Raw genomic sequence first — 17,597 nt, 5'->3', positions numbered from 1 at the left:
TGTATAATTATCTCTTCCGTGCACCAACAGCACCATTCCAAGCAGTGTACAAAAGAGCTACAAACGCATTTTTTGTATTGTGCTTCTATTTTTTGGTTTTTAGCGAGTATAACATCCTTCTTCCGGGCATCTTTTGCTGCACACAAGCGCCATTAACCTTTAGTTTGTTTTATTCCGAAGGTGCGAAGGGCAAAAACAGGACGCTGTTGCTGTTGTTTTTATTCGATCGTACGTTTCTGGACGGTGGAAAGCTGACGAGTCACTCATCGTCATTATCATCATCATTATCATCGAGTGTGTCGTTATCGTCCTTCCTGACAAAGGTATCCTTGCTTCCAACTTCCGTTTCGGGTAGACAATGTTTACTCAAGTGGAAAATAATCCCACACCGGTGTGTGTGCGAGTGTTTTAGCTGTTCCCTGCACAATCATACCTAAGAATAATCTGTTGAAAAGTGTTTGTCATTGTCTGTCCCAACACTGATATTGGGTACAAGACTGTTGCTGTTAGTTAGGGAAATGCGTCACCCCCTTTTTTGGGGATTGCTTAGTCCGAAAGATATTTGCATTTTAAACAACGCACTGAATCCTTTCAACCTTTGCCGATCCCGAACGCAGCGAAACAAACGCACACAGCATCGAGAACAACGCAAACAGCCGTTCTGGAATACGTAACGGTGGAACAGAAGCTAAAGCAAACTTTTTAATACCGGATCAAACATAAAAACACGAATGCGATTATCGTTTCGCTGATAGACTGCATGGGGCAGGGATTCTAAGGAAAATCGCCTAAAACTGGAAGCCCTTGGATTTGATGGGTTTCGTCGATTTTAAATGAGAATTTATGACTTCTAGCTTACTAGAATTACCGGGAATGGAAAATCGAGAAAAACCTTACGGTTGTTTATGCTGGTTGGAACGATTTAGGGTGAATAAAGACGTCAAGGGTTTGCGATATTCTAAGTCTCTTTTGTGATTTTAAGGGTAATGGCAGAAAAGCAAATAAAAAAATTGTATCATTGGATATTTTCAAGGATAAAAAAAGCTCTTGATTATCACTTTTACAAGATATTTAGTTCATCATTGCAACTTGAACACCTTGTGAAGTTTGCTTACTAAGAGAATTGACATTATTTTGAATTTGACCTATTGAACATTCTTGACTTAAAATGATCTCCAACAAAAGGCAATTCGTTTCGTAATGTTTCGTCCTTTTATCATATTGTTAAGGTAGATCAAGCTGTGTTTTATCAAACTTTTAATCCTAGAGACTCAGGACAACTAACCTCCGATTAGCCCTTTAACCAGCAGATTAACAGAAGATTTACCAACTATTATTTTTGGAAAACTTGGAATTGAAGCTACTTACTCTCAAATTTTTTCGTAGGTCATTTTTTGTACTCATATTCAAGAGTAGATGACAGGTGACTTTTTTACGTTTCCTATTTCAAAACAAAACTATTTTCTTTAATTAAATTATGAAATAATAGCAGTGTTGCAGAGTTCAAAAATGTAAGCGAATTTTATATAATTATAAACATTTAAATATTTCATTATTTGAAACCCAGAAATTTGAAATTTGAAAAGCTGAAATAAGGAGTATGGGAAGTCTGTATGATTTTGTAAAAAATAAACAACAAAAGAACAAAATCATTATTCATGTCTTTTCAATAAAAGCATCCCACTGCGAAGCCTTCAATGGATGCATTTTTCGCATGTTTAATCGACAAAGCTTGACAAACCAGCACTTTATTACCTTTAGTGCATCTTCACCATCATCATCCCCTCCCCAAAAAGCTACGTTTTGCATTTCACTCGCTTTGTCAGGTGAGCAAACCACAAAGCAAAAGGAGATGTTCTGCAACACTAGTCCGCGCAGTGTCCTACATCGTTAACGATCCATTTTTCGTTTGCTCGTTTGCATTTCAGCACCAAAAAGGTTCCGCGCGCGCTTCGTACCTCGATTAGGGCGCCTTCCACTAACCGAGCCAACCAAAGCCAACCGACACACGGTCCGAAAACACACAAATCGACAGAACAATAAATACAAATAAATTACATTAATTCCGTTTAAATAGCGCAATATACATATCATTTGGCTCCGGCGTTCCACGGTGTTTGAGGTCCTGCAGACAACACACCCGACAACGGGCGGACCTTTTTGGTGAGCCGCTTGCCTTTCGTCGACCTGTCCGGACCAGCGTGCTTGAATGTTACGAGCAGCTCAAGTCCAAAGTGACAGGAAGTCTGCCCATGCCGTGTCTGGTGCGCTCCGCTGCTCGACAGATTCTCATGCAAAACATTCTCATGCTCGCGTCTTTGCACTGTCAGTTCGCGCGTTCCCGCGAGCTGGTGTGCATTTGGCGCAGTTTTACATGCACCCCAGGCCGGGCGGCAAATGGCGCACACACACGCACATGGAAAACCTTGCTCGTAAACATAAATAAAAATACGAACGTTTTCAGCAAGTCAGCAACTCAATTTAGCGAGCACAAGAATAAGAGTGATTTAACATAACGACATAAATATTCCGGGACCGAATGTGACGATCGCGCTGCAATCCCCGTCGGACAAGCCGATGGCAACCGCACCGTGTCGGATGCGATGTGTCAGAATCGGAACGGATGCCGGATAACCCGGAGTGAGGTTTGGTTTCGCCTTTCCGAAATGCCAGCGAATGAGTTCGAAATTGTACAGATCAACCTATCAGTGGTACCATCTGTTTTTACGGCTGATATTGCTGATTGTATTTCACTTTTGATGCTAATGTTAACGAGATTAGCTAGTTAACCTTTTTTTTCAATCACACGTAAAGCATTTCTATATTTCTCACAACGTGTAACGTTTTAACAGAGTAGTGCAGTAGACTTTATAAAAATTTTATTTACTTTGCAGTTTTATTTCACTTAAACAAAACATTTTCATATCCTTGGAAGCTGTATTTGCTTACGGTTTTTTGTGTTTGTTTGCATTTCTTTTAATCCTTTTCAACCCTGTCCCCGACTCTGTAGAAAATAATGAAATTGAGCTTCAAACTTTATAAAATGCCATAAACAGCGTAGCAACACAGGATGCAAGAGAATGCAATTTTTGCAGAAAGATGCAAAAGAACACAATTTTTTGCTGAAAGATATAATTAAATAAGAGGAAAAAAGGTTGTGTAACACAATATAAAGATCATTGCTGTAGCAACTGAGCATGGATGGTTGAGGCAAAATACAAGGAAGAAATCACTTGTGAACATTGAGCCGTAATGTTTAAATTATAAAAATTTATGATATAATAACAAATTTTTGCTGTTAAACAAAATTCTTTAGTAAATCTTATAAAGCAGTAAATAAATAGGATGAGAAATAATTTTGTTTTTATAATCATTATGAAAGAAAAACCATCGTTTAAATCTTTCAAAGTGTTGTATAATGCATCCCAATCATTTTCACTAAAGGAAAATGCGTTCTAAAGTTTTGAATTCATGCGTAAATTGTTGTCTTTTAATGTAAAAATTGTGTAAAAATATATATTTCTCATTATACTCTTCTTAAAAGTATGTTCTCATTATACTCTTCTTTGTCCACCTTCATTCTGAAAAATGCTAGAAATTGAGAATATTGCAACTTTGCTAATTGTTTCGATAAGGCAAATTAGTTATAATATTTTTTATCCTACAACAACATAAAGCATATTTTCCGCTAAGCTGAACTATTGGTGTGTGTAATTTATTATTCTGATTACACAAAAATACATCAGTCCTCATACCACTAGCTAAAATGTTTTTTTACTGTTCCATTTTTATTTATGGACTTTCTTATCGATACCAAACCAGCTGTCTTCGAGTCGTTTTTTCCAACAACAAAAAAAATAATAACAATAAAACCCACCCCAATCGCCCAATCGATGGTGCCGTGAACTATACCAGCCTCCGAACATCCTGCATCCTGATAACGTAACATAATTAATAACGTTTATCACACGCCCGAACGCGCTCGGTCGGGCTTCACACGCCACTAAGGCAGTGTAAACCGAAGCGAAAGAAAGGAATAAATCGTTATCGGAAATGTGACAGATTTCACTTGCACCATATGGGGAAAGCCAACGGAGACAGCGCACCGACGAAGGCTGAAAAGGATATTGTTGGCAGGTTTGTTACGAGTTGGACCTTTTTTTTGCTCTTCTATTTTTTTTTTATTTCGTCTAACAAATGTCACGAAAAGTGGAAGAAACAGAAAGTGAGAGTCGAACTGCTACAAAATGGATACTAAATGGTTGCGCTGCGGTGAGTGGCAACACAATTGGTGGAAATTGGCATTCGTAATGGACTTTCATTTTTCACCATCGATTTTCCACTAGGCAGCGGGTACGAACACTGGCTTTCCGAAACGGCTCTTTACGAATATATGCCAACACCCCACAGATAAAAACCGCTTCCCAAAACGGCCAGGCAACCAGGGTTTCGTTATGCCAAACAACACCCTAATCCTTTCGGGATGGGGTTGGGTTAAGGCTGCGAACAAAACTAAAATTAAAGTGTCAAACATAATTCTCAATCATTGCATCATTTCATTTCACCATCAACCGAGGGTGCTTCACCATACCCTACCATGTGCACCATACAGTCCGGGTGTTTTGGGAAGATAAATAGCGGAGTGGTTTCCCGATCGGAAGTCAGTGTGTGTTTGGGAAAATCGTTTCATTCAGCGGATGCTGACGGTGCATGTGACGAGGAGAAGGAAAATGCTCTCTCGCTTCTTCGTCATCATCATCATCATCAGCATAAGCATCGACAGAAGAGGGATTGCGATGATCATGAACTTTGGTTAACGCATATCCCGAAAGCACATGCCAGTGTGAGCTAATCAAAAAATCAAGAAATAATAAATTACTATTTTCACCCTTCGTTTGCGAGATGGAATGCAAGCGTTTTTTCGCCCTTCTTTTATCCCTTTTTCCGTGCGCAAATGTTTGCCCTTCGTTTCCACGTGTTTCAGATTGGGTTTGTGTGTGTGTGTAGGTTGGCATTTTTCGGGACAATTTTCCACCGTACCGTGCGCCGGTAAAGGTTTAGAATATAGCATTTTTTGTTATTCTTCCACCCAGAAAAGAAGGAAAAACCTTATCGCTACCGTTTGTATCGCGGGGTCGGGAAATGAAATTATTCTTTCACTCCATTTATTGCATAGAAGCATTTTTCCCGCCCGAAACGGCCGAAAAGTGTCGGTACGGAAAGGCATGCAAGCGAGAGGGTGGAAAACTTTTCAAAATTCAAATCTAGCCAGACGAATGAAACAATAACATTATTACTAGTATCAGGAGATGTACCTACCGTGCCGTACGCTAATGGTAGTGCTGGTTCAGTTCTAGCATAAAACTTCCCCACACCTCTCCACTCCATCCCATCCCTTGCGCTACCGGAAACGATATTGGGTCGTCGTAATGTTTAGGGTGTTAGGTTTTGCGCCCCGCCTCATCTATCGCGCAACCTCTCGTGCACAGACACACTCGGAATAGAATACTTGTACACTTGTCCCTTTTCCCGTCATCTGCTTCCGTGCCCTTTTGCCCCTCACCACATACTCAAGCATATCCGGTTCGACACCTAGTCAATTTCACCGAAAGGACATTTGTTGAATGAGCCTCCTGAGGGTGAGAGTGTAATTTTGAACCGTGGAAGGGTGGTTTTTTCTCCTCTTTTCCTAGGTTCCTTTTTCCATCTAGTTTTGACATACTCACGCAAGTAGAGGGCGCTTTATCCGTCCCTCATCTCCCGTACCGTAAGAACAGCTTTGATTGTAGAGAATGTTTTTTTTTCGGCAATTTTTTGCTCATCTGTTTTGTGTGTCTCTTTTTTCATTTTTTTATTTTCCCCTCTTGCTAGTGATGGTTTGGTTTTTCAATCTTCCTTAGTCGGTTTATGAGGTTGTAGTTGATTTTTGCTGTGTTATTTTTTTCTTCTTCTTTCGTTTACCTCTTGTTTTTACCGTTACCGTTTCGGGGGTTTTTGCCTTAGTGAAAATGTAGCATTAGGTTCTCGTTTTGTTGTGCTTGCAGCATTGTGAATTCCATTTTTGGTTGTTTTATCTCTTTGTGGTTCACTGTTCACTGCCAGGCTTGGAAATTGCACCATTTCGGAAGGGGCGGGTAGAAAAAATGGGTTGCCTCGAAGAAGAAAATGTTATAATACGATTTTATGCTGTGCGTTTGTTGCCTTTTCGAGAGCAAAGATCAACTTACATGTTATTTTACAGCGCCGGTAAAGGTAGCAAAATGGGTTTACCTTTTTTTCTTTTTTTCATTTGTTATAGTATAAAGACAATCGTTTCCTGGTATATTCAAGAATGGATGTGGCGAATTAAATTTTATGAACTTATGAGAATAGGCAACTATAACATTATCGCAAAACAAATGGAAAACATATCCGAATAATATATTACGCTTATGATGTTCGGTTAGCTATGCAAATGTAAAGCTGAAGCGTCATAAGCATTACTGGAACAGCATTTCTTACGCAGTTAAAAATTCGACCTTTTTTATCTAGATAAAACAAAAATTGCAGAGAAGCCTAAACAGAACATCTTCGCTATATATAATTTGGGATTTATAAACTGAACATATTCTACAGACAATTTATTTTTTATTTGGTGGAAACAACTGTTAGTTTTCTATTATGAGTTGCTGAAAACAGCTTTTCCATCTATAAACAATTACTCTATTAGTTTTGCAAAGATTTGGATATTTTAAAACGAGTTGATTTGCTTCACAGCGCACCTTCACATTAAAAGAAAATTCTCAAAAACCGAACCCACAAACAACATCTTTAGAATACAAGAACGACACACGCAACCAAAGCCAACTGCTACCAGCAATTTGGTCCTCTTCGACAAACAATTGTGTAAATGATGCGTTCATCCGAAGAACCGCAAAAACCCCCCGGGGGCCACCACCACCAAGTACTGTGATTGGACTTTAGAGGATTCTTCACATCAAGTGTGTCCGCTTCAGGGCGTAATGCATAATAATTTGGTAACATGTGACCAAAGCCAATTTTGCCGAGGTGTCTGCCGGATGAGAGGATGGCAAGAGATTCATCCCTCGGGGCAGTACAGTTCGCCAAATCCGTACGATTGAAGTGCAAATTCACCCGTACCCAGCAGGGATTTTTTTTTGTTGGGTTGAAAGAATGCAGTTAAGGATCGAAACGGTAACTTCACAAGTGAGTAAGAAAAAATGTGAAATGGTCTTTTTAAGGAGAGATAATAAAAAAAAGTCGATGCTTGTTCTTGTCATCCGGCAAACAACTGATTACTTCCTTGCGTATTGATTCTATCCCGCGGCAATCTCGTGTTGGAGAGTTTATTAGTATGCGAAAACCATATCTCGAGGCCAGGTACTTCCGTATAAGAAGTCAAGGGGAATACGAAGCGAATTGCTTCTAGCTGCCAAATCATTGATGACAATACTCAACCAGCTTTACCGTGCGCCCCGAAGCACTCTAGTTTTCCCCCTACCTATTGTGGCGATTGTTGAGCAATTCCCATTCATCCCAGAAACGAGACCCTAAAGAACCAGACGGAAGCTGGGAACTAGATTTGCTAGCCCATTGTTTCCCGTGCGGTTGCTGATTGTTGACGTACCCTGATGGCTGATGGGTGCCCGTCAGTTGCTTCGCGGCATCGAAGAAGATTGATTTCTTTGCCCATATAAGCCGAACGTCTCTAGCGCATTCTGGAATGGTCAAACCCATTTTTAAAAGACAGCAACAACAGTGCGCCACTGTTTTAATATTCATTCCATTTGATACGAAACGAATCGAACACATTATTCATAAGACTCCGCAGCCATAATCTGCAAGAAAAAAAACAAAAACAGAAACACAACGACCACATCTTCTTAGCGCTAGTGGAAAACCAGTTCTCCTTTTCCAAAGTCCCTCGAGGACACGGTCGGCAAGCTGCCGTAGTTTATAATCCGTTCCGCCAAAACTCTTACGCTACGGTTTCGGTAGGGAGATAGCAGATATAAAAAAAGGGTAAGAAAAACGGCAACTACAAGAAAAAGATGTATTTATGATGAAAGCACTGATAAATGCAAATTTCATCTTCTTGCATCCACATTCTTCAAAGGAAATGGACGTGGTCGGGTCGAGCTTGTCTTGAGCGCTCGTTTATGCCATCTTAACCGCGGCAATATTGTGTAGCGAAACGGTGCGCTGGACCAATGGCTGTGCCTGTGCCCGGCCACTGAACTTTGGGAAAAAGCTTTCAAACCGGAGACGGATGGGCCGCTGACATGTTGAGCGGTGACGATGGCGATCGATTTTGCATTTTTCCCAAGCAGCTAGCCCGCTAGAATTCATGAGCTCTCGGTTTTCATCATCAGTGAGCAGCATCTGTGGAAGGGTGACGAACCAAAAGGCATTGTATGCAATATGAGGGTGAAGGTTTTTCCTTTTGCAGAATACATTTGTCTGTCTGTCGCAAAACGGGCAAAGGATGTTTCGTGCAGGACGCTGCAGCAAACAAGTTAATAAACAGGGCGCATAAAATTCCTGCCCATCTCCCAAAGGTATCGTGTTAAGAAACTAAACACGACGAAGGAGTAAAACAAAACAGCATCATCCCGCATGGTTCTGGGCCGATAGAACCAAGGCTCTTTTCTTGCTCGTCACATTCCACTACGAAATCGCTCTATATTCTACCAGGGAACGTACCCTCCTGGGGTTTGAATCTAATTGAATTTAAGGTTCGGCGCATTTTTATCACTCTCCACGATCCTGCCCCGTCTTCCGCACCGAAGCATTGCATCAAATCGCATCAACGGACGCCATAGTCCAAACGCAATCGGTCTGTTAATATTATGTTTATGCAATCCTCTTGAGGAATTTGAATAATTTATGAAAACAATAGCTAGTACAGATGGGAAGAAAGATGCTTTTCTTGCATTACTCCACATAAACGGGTTCTATGCTGAATGGAGTTGAAGTTGCTTCAGTTGTTATGCCGGTAAAGGGTGGATTTTTTTTATTTCGCATCACAGCTTCCCGGACAGTTCTAAATTAAATAATAATATTTAGTTCCATCTTGAGAATGTGTGAAATGAAATTTCCAAGCTCTAGACAATTCCAGAAAAAGACATCCGCAGTATTATCGGTAAGGGGTGTGATACTGTATTACGCAGTGAAACAAAAAGGTTAAAAATGATGTGAATAATAGATAATAATAAAAAAAAAAGTGGCGTAGTAAAAAGTATGTCGATAGAGATACCATAATTGGATTGGATGAATAGCGATATATTAATAAATCAACAATGTATCATCCTGAACTCACACTAAACAGATCTTTAATTGTAACAAATGTTTCTTTTTTTAACTATCGCAGTTTCATTACATTTATATACTTCTTAATCTTTTATATCTAAAAAAAACCGTTGGTTAATGTATAATCCTTTTAAACTCAATTCTGATGGCGTCATTCATATATTTTATTTGGCTCTTATTAGAATAAAAGAACACTCCGATTGTTAATTGACTTCTGCCTTCAATGATCTCAATGCCCAAAATGTAATCCTTCTACCAAGCCGATCCCTTTGTTGAGCATACTCGCAAAAACCCTATTATTAAAACCATCCAAAAGAATAACCATCCAACCGAAAACCATTCATCATAGCAAATGGCTTTCCGGACGTGGCGCTGGAACTATGGCGCGCATACACATGCGTGTCCCACCCACTAGAAACCCGTAACAGCTAACAAACCCACGAACAACGATCCCCCATCGCCATCCCAAAACAAGATCGTTTTAGTAATTACAACCGGAAGTGATCATATCGCAAGATCAAGCGATGCTTGTGCGTTGAATACAAACTGTTCAGAGTCTTAGACGGAACAGGTTCCCGTTGGTGCGGCAACCGCAAAACCGGCAAACTCATCGCCAACCATCAGCGATTATTTTCCGTTCTGGCACGGTTACCTTCCCTTCCACACGATTTTCCCCGAGAACCATCTAAATGGCTCAATTGGTTTTTGTCCGGTTCTGAACTGCTCCGCCAAGTCGACATCTCCTCTGGTTCTGGTGGTTGCCGGCTGTGAAAAGTAGACACCGCAAACCTGGCTGGTAACCAGCCAAAAAAAAAAACAAAACAAAAGAATTAACCTCAATTTCTTCCGTGGGCTCGTCACCGGGCCATCGTGGTGTCTTCTTTCGGAGGGCTGGGGATGAAAGAGCACATAAATTATCCACCGCGCGCTAGTGGGAAGCGATGGTGAGCAATAAGCACATGATGAGCATTAAGGAGACTGGCGTTACCTTGCAGTTGTGGACACCTTTCCCAAACAAAAAAAAAATACACAGACATTCCCTTACGGTCAAAAATATCATATTTGGAACCACCGCCCGGATGAGTAAGCAACATATAAAACGACAGTTTAATGTGGGAAAAACTGGACTCCACCAGGGGTCCCATACAACACACCCATGCCATGGCGGAAGGTGTGCGTTCGTTGAGGAATATCCGCGCCAAAAATCTAGCGCCTTGTGCTGTTTGCTACTCCTGTTGTTTTGTTTGGGGCGTTGGGAGCGTGTAGAGAAGCAACAATTATGCTTGCCGCGCACCACACGCGCTGTCGTCGCTGAGCGATGACGATGGCGGTGAGTTGATGGAAAACAAATTTGTTTGTTTTTGACCGTCATGCTTTTAAAGGAGTTCTGCGTGTGTTTGTGTTTTCAATGTAACTGAAGACGGCGAAGATGGCTTTCGCTACACGGTCAATATGTTTTCGGTGGTGAAATTGGAAAAAAACGCAATCACCATGCTGAGGGGAGTTTATGTGGTCCATTTGGGTTTCACTGCGAAGAAGCGGTTTCATTTACGTCTTGTTGATGATGGGACAGAAATACTCTTATGTGGCAATTTTAAAAGTGCAGCTCATAGCGATTGGACGAAGTGATCTTTATGTAAAATGTGTTTTGTTTTACATCTAGAGAAAAATGTAGCCATTTTGTGATCTTATACATCTGGGTTGAATTTGAACTTTAAGTCCTTAACATGAGGATTATTCACGCACTCATTCTCAACATCAAAGGGTCTGTCTAACGTCTGTCTAACCTTCCCCGAAGGAGAAGGATAGAGAAAACCCGTGAATTGTCTACTCGTAGTTGTTGCAATAACTACGCAGAAAAACCCTAAACAATTGGTTACTACACCTTCTTCTTCTCGACCATTTATGGCTTACCAGATTTGTTTTTACCTCGTAGCCAGATAGCCTATTCTTGCTTCGGGGAGACGGTCCGGATTAGATTTGATACTCGGTCCTATGTTGTGGAACTGGCGCCGTCTATCACATATACCACCCCAATAAAAGTAAACATTATATAAAATGCTCTCAAACATAAAATTAAACATTAAAGTGAGCTCTTCATGAACGTATCTCCATATTTTCAGATTCCTTTCCCAGCGTTTCAACTTTCCATATCGACCGACGGGTTTTCCTTAGAACATGTTTATTGTTATGCAAATAGTGTACCGTCCATTATTACACTTCTTCAAACATCATAATCCAGTTAGCAATGGCCGACCAGAGACCGGTTTCGTCCTTAAGCGTGAAAATGGAATAAAACAAAACCCCTCAAACTCACCACCTTCTCATTTAAACACTTACATTTTCACACCAACCACCAGCAACTAACGTTCAACGTTTGTATCCTGCACGGCAAGGCTACCTGTATATTCCAGGCCTGCCACGGTGTATCTATCTACCTGACCAACACTCCTAGACACCAGCAGTATATATCTCCCCGAAGGAGAAATGGAATGTACAATAGACATTCCTCACACCAGAGCAGCGTTAGCCCCACAAATAAAAAAAATACTCTAATAAGTTCACTGAACAGAAAAAGGGAAAGTTGATTCATGTTTCGTTTGCCTTCGTGTTGTTAACCTTCCATCCACTACCGATTGTCCTTTCAGACAGGTCAGAGACTCTCAGGACTACCCCCTTTTACATCCCGGTGAACTGTGTGTTTCGTACCATTTCCGCGATGGCTGACTTTACCCGGGCACCGGGCAAAACATTTGCATAACAATTCGCAGTCGTTATGCAGCGGCGGCGGCCGTCTTTGTGATATCATTCCGGGGCTTTACAGTTTTTGTTTGTACACAAAACACTAGCTTATTCTCATGGGGGTATAGGATAGCATTGTCTGTTTGTGCGAGAGTGAGTAACTCCTGTTTTTTGGGATGATCCTGGCGACGAGGAAATGCGAGATGATGGTGTACCATACCTCGTCCGTCGTCCTTCCCGAAGGGGTTTTTGGTTGAAAAAAAAAATTGTGGTCGACAATTTATGTTTTCTCACATCCCATTGTCTGGGTGATTGCGCAGCCGATTGTGCACTTGTGGTGTGCATTTAGGGTACACCCCATTGTCCCCAAGGCCACATAAACTGATGTGATGAGAAGTTTTGAAAGGAAATTTTGATTTAAGCATGATTGCATATATAGCAAAAAAGACCATAAATTTTTCAAAACACACAGTTTATAACAATAAGATTGTTGTTTGTTTGTTTTAAATACCAATTTAACACACATCTCTATCAAGCAACGACTTAGAAGAGTAAATTAATTTCATACCTTTCTTGATGATGCATTTAGAAGCATCGCATCAATTTACAAAATCACCTTCAACGTTCTTCCTCTTCTCTATTACAAAATCAGCTTTGAAAAGACAAGTTTATTCTGCACGATAAATGAAACACGATTAAGATCTTTTCTTGCCTTTTTGGTCACCTTTTCGCTACTGATAGTCGCCATTACGATCATTGTGGTTGATGGTTTTTTTGTTGTTGTTGCTTACCAGATGCCGTCTACCTCACTATCTTAATCTTGTCGCATAAGATGAGCGTCATTCAAGGTGCGTCACCGGAACCAAACGAACTCACTGGGCAGCACCCGGTGTAGAGGACTCATGACGACTTCTGAATTTTGGACAGAACACCGGCTCACATGATGCACGAACCGTTCGTTATCGGGAGATCGGGTTTGCAGACCAGTCAAACTAAATTAGCCGCATTCGGTTAGATGATCTCGGTTTGGTTTGCTACCCTTAAATAAAAAAGGCGAGCGAGACAAACAAAATAAACACACACACACACACGTACATACCATTGAGCGACGTGAGATCATCCAAATGTCATCCTGTGATCCTTCCAGGTTCGGGTTTGGTTTCATTCTCTCCACATCTTCTGGGCCAACAGCCATTAACTGTGAACGTAAACGAGGCGTTTCGAACCTGTTTACTAACGATCACCAAAGAAATGGCGTTCGGAACGCGAATACAAATAGCCTCATTACCTGGGAAATACACCGGCTTGCTGGTGCTTGCGGGTGCATGCAGCGAAACCTTTTCGGGGGGAATAAATTACACGCGATCCAATCGCAGATCGATACAATCGATTTGCTTGGGTTTTTTTTTTTCGGCGAGAGATTCGTTACTGCCAGATCAGCCGATAATCGAACCTATCGAAGGTTCCCGTCCTCTGTCAGACGACGAGTACACCGACTCTTCGCCTTCGGACGAGAGCACTATCGCGATCCCGATCACGTCCTAACATCTTCTTTCACACACTATTTAAGATCGCTTGATGATGGGTGTGTAGAAATACGTGGAATCGCTGGAATCGAGTACTTAACAAGTTAATTAGTCAAACTTGCTGCACCCGCGGACAAGGCTGATCCCGGCCAAATGGGAGGGGTGGCAAACTGAGGTGAGACACAACTTGATCGAAAGACCGTTCGGTAAAAGATTCCGCAAACTATACGCAAACCAAAAACTGAGCCGAAAGACCGTTTGGAGGGAGCTCATAAAACTGTACCAAAAATGCGATCGGAACCTGTTCGCGAAACCTCCCGGCCCGGTACAAGCGCAAGCGATGCGAGCTGCGAAATTAAGAAATAAAATTAAAATAAATTTGAGCACCTCGTTTAATGCGAGAACGTGGCCGAGACCTGGCAAACGCTAATGGGTTCGCTTTCAGCACGATGGAGTGATGGGTTGCTTTTGCTGACTTCCTCCGAAACTTACCACCCTTGTTGGAACCGGGGAAATGGAAAGATGGAAATGAGCCTCATTAGGCTGCTGTCCGGACTGTGCGTAAAGAGGTGGATGCCGGTGTGGAGGGGTGCTTTTTGTTTTATTTATTTCCCGCTTGCAAATGATTGCACTATGTCAAGCAATGTGTTAGCGGTAAGTGTTTGTAACATGTTCCAAAACAAGCTACCAAAACGCTAGCAGGCGCTGTGTTTCCTTACGGCTACCTACTATATTAGATTATCTTATTTGATTACACATTAGATGTTATTCGTTTTGAAAATTTTACCAAAAAATACTTTTAATGCAAAATTTATTTTAAACACACACTACGAAATGGAAAATGGCACGATCGTTGCAATAGATATTTCAACACAACGTTCAAGCGCCCATCACCACTTGTAGCAACATGTTTCACTTAATGCTAATTACCATGGGCATTTAAAAAAATGGAAATCCTTTCATGCCCTCACTTGCATTTACAGTTCCCATCAAACTTGAAGCCCTTGTAATCGGATTACCTTTTAATACCTGTCATCAACTGTGCCGACCCGGACTACCGCCTGCCGAGGTCGGTCACGGGGCAGAGCATTTTGCTTTTTTTTTGTGAAATATATTCGCTGAGTGTGAAGCACATTAAAAATGTTAAACACATTGCACCGGGAAGACACTCATTTTCTTGCCTTCGTATCGTTTATTACTATCTATCTCTTGGTCGGTTGGCCGAACCGAACGTACCGGCGTGAGGAAACTATTTGCAGTTTGGAACCGAACTGGAACGCATCAAAGGCAGAGCGCAAGAAATTTTTTGGTGAGGAGGGAAATTTCGTTCCACAAGCTGACGCTGTACGAACCGTTCCGGGATGCACTTTAGACTAACAATAAGTAGTCAGCCGAAAACACAAAAACCACCGTACGAACTAACCTGTCAAGATGGAAAAGCAGTTGCGTTGTAACTGGTGGGATGGAGCAAAATAAATACTGCCGCCCATTGACTGTAGCGTGAGGGCGCACGAAAGGGAGAAACGCCATTGAAATGTGATATTGCAGTGGTGTATCACATTTCCCGTGCAACACACTGTACCCGTGCCTAGAATGTGTTTTTTTCTCTCTCCTCTTTCTCCCCATTTTATGCTATGATTTCTCCCATGGCACATCCTTGTACGGTACATACTCCACATGGCTCCGGTTATTATACTTTAACTGCAGACAAAGAAGGGCTGCTTCTTACGCAGTTACCTAAGAAGATATTTTTAGGAGCACGGTACTTCAACCAAGGGACACATACACACCAGGCACGTGCACAATCCTTTCGGGTGGGCCGAACGGCCACAGCAGGTGTGTTTAATTTCTCCGATAATTAAGAACGTAAAACATAACGCCTTTTTAATGGTGGATTTCAAAAACTCAGACGAAAAGTGCATCCGGTGTATATGGGTGTGGGTACAATACTATTGCTGGGTGAAACTATTTAACAGCTGGTATGCTGCAGCAAACTCAGCGGACAGACTGTACGCTTTGGTGAGATATCTGCAATTTTAAGTGAAATTACGTTACTGCAACTGCTGTGCTGCGTTTAATGTGTCTGTCATGGAAATGTGTGGTATGCTTTGTGTGCATGCTGTTTGTTGGGAGAATAGACCAAAGGCTAACAAAGGTGGTTTTGATTAAATGCAAATATTAAATATTAAAACTAATGTTTGACTTTGTCGGCTGAAGGAGCTTTCTGCTTTTGAATTCTTAAAGTCCTTTCGCTAACTAGAAATTGCCTGTGAACTATGTAGATACTATTGAGGACATACATTCAACGATGACGACAAAGAATAGGTGGAGTCGAACCTGTCTTAAATCGGATTCAACCGTGGATGAAGGAAAGGAGCCTAAGATCGAGTTTTCTGGTCATACCACCAGGATCTGGTCCACTATGATCGGCTCAAGAAGAAGATTCAAGGGTGAAGATTACCGTAATCAAATCAATTGAAACATTTCTCAAAGGTATACAGACGCTATAGGGAACTAATCAGGACAACTCTGAACGATCTAGCCGGTCCGATCGTAATTACAAAAAAGACTCTAGAAATGCAATTGACAGTCCAAAATAGTAAGCTGTGAGTAGTACTGGACACTCCTACAGTGGAGATAGATAGACGATCAACGCACTATTAAAACAATCGTAGAAACAGTATTTTTTATGTTAACTGATAATAATTTTCAAGTGTTTTTTTTGTTCATACCCCTTCATATCCCTAGTTAATAAAATTTTAAAGTGTAATCGAAATAACTTATACGGGCAACAAATTTGTCTATGGATGACTTATCCAATTCAGTTGAATATAACAATTTTAATAATTTCTTACTTCCTTTCCCTCGGGGGTTGTGTTCATTCTACCGGATAATTTTAACGCTTTTGTAAGTTTACATTCAACCATTCCCTTCTCATTTCTCGTTCGTCATCAAGACATCAAAAATTTGAGATTGATCGAAAATGAACAGCAGACGCAGGCTATAGCCGAGCAGCTGTTCAGCAACATACTTTTGGGTGAGGTACGATTCCTGCGAAACAGTCCCTAACGGATCAACAAAAACAAAACAACAACAAAAAACACAAGCACCAGAATGAAAACGAAAACATTGTTTTAATAATTTAGTTTTATCTATTTTCCATGTCCCATTGGCTGAAACCGGAAAAAAGGGAGAATCAAACAAACTTTAATGACGAGCAAGGGCGCGCGAGCAGACGCGGGTGCTCATACATACGAACAACTGTCGCGGCGTTTATGATGGATCGGTGCGGACCACACCGATCGACCGGAATATATATGGTTGGAGGAGTACGGGTCCGTTCTAGATGACAGCAGGTCGCAGTTGTTGTGGAGAAAACCCCGCGTGTCTGAGTGCGAGCTTCGTAGACTAATCAACGTAGCGCTATGTGGAAGGGAAAACAGTGGTTCGACTTCACGTCGGCTGCACGCTTGATAGACACTACGGCCAAAAGACTGACATGTGTCATATTTCATTCACGTAACGTATTGTTTCGTGCTGGAATTGTGTGTACCCGCGTTCGTGGGCCACCGAACGAATCGTCGGGAATGTCTAATGAACACATATCTTCGCGCTAGTGACTTTCCTCCAAATAAACTTCCGAATGGAGAAAGATGGTCCAAACATTTGTCATAGTCACCGGCGGTAGCGTCGGTTCGGAATTCGGAAATTCAAAAGCAGCAAGAAGGAAATTTGCACAAACCGCATCAAATGTGAAATGTCGCCGGGAACGGGCGAGGAGGGTTGAGCGAAGCGAACTGGGAAACTCTGGTCCTGCCTGCTCCGTTGCGCAGTTGAACCGTAAATGAAATCGCACTGCAAACTGCGGAACGGTTGCGCAACCCGCCCTACAGCGGCGGCAATGCTATTTGTTGCCATTTGTTCGCAGCCGAAAAAGCGGTAGCGAGACATCGCAGCGAGACAAATGAAGAATTTATTATGCTCGAATATTTGACATTTTTCCGCCATCTTAGGTGCGGC

The sequence above is a fragment of the Anopheles funestus genome, chromosome 2RL (genome assembly GCF_943734845.2).
Source record: "Anopheles funestus chromosome 2RL, idAnoFuneDA-416_04, whole genome shotgun sequence".
Taxonomy (NCBI): Eukaryota; Metazoa; Arthropoda; class Insecta; order Diptera; family Culicidae; genus Anopheles; species Anopheles funestus.
The sequence above is the reverse complement of the archived record's forward strand: the minus strand, read 5'-3'. Positions refer to the sequence as shown.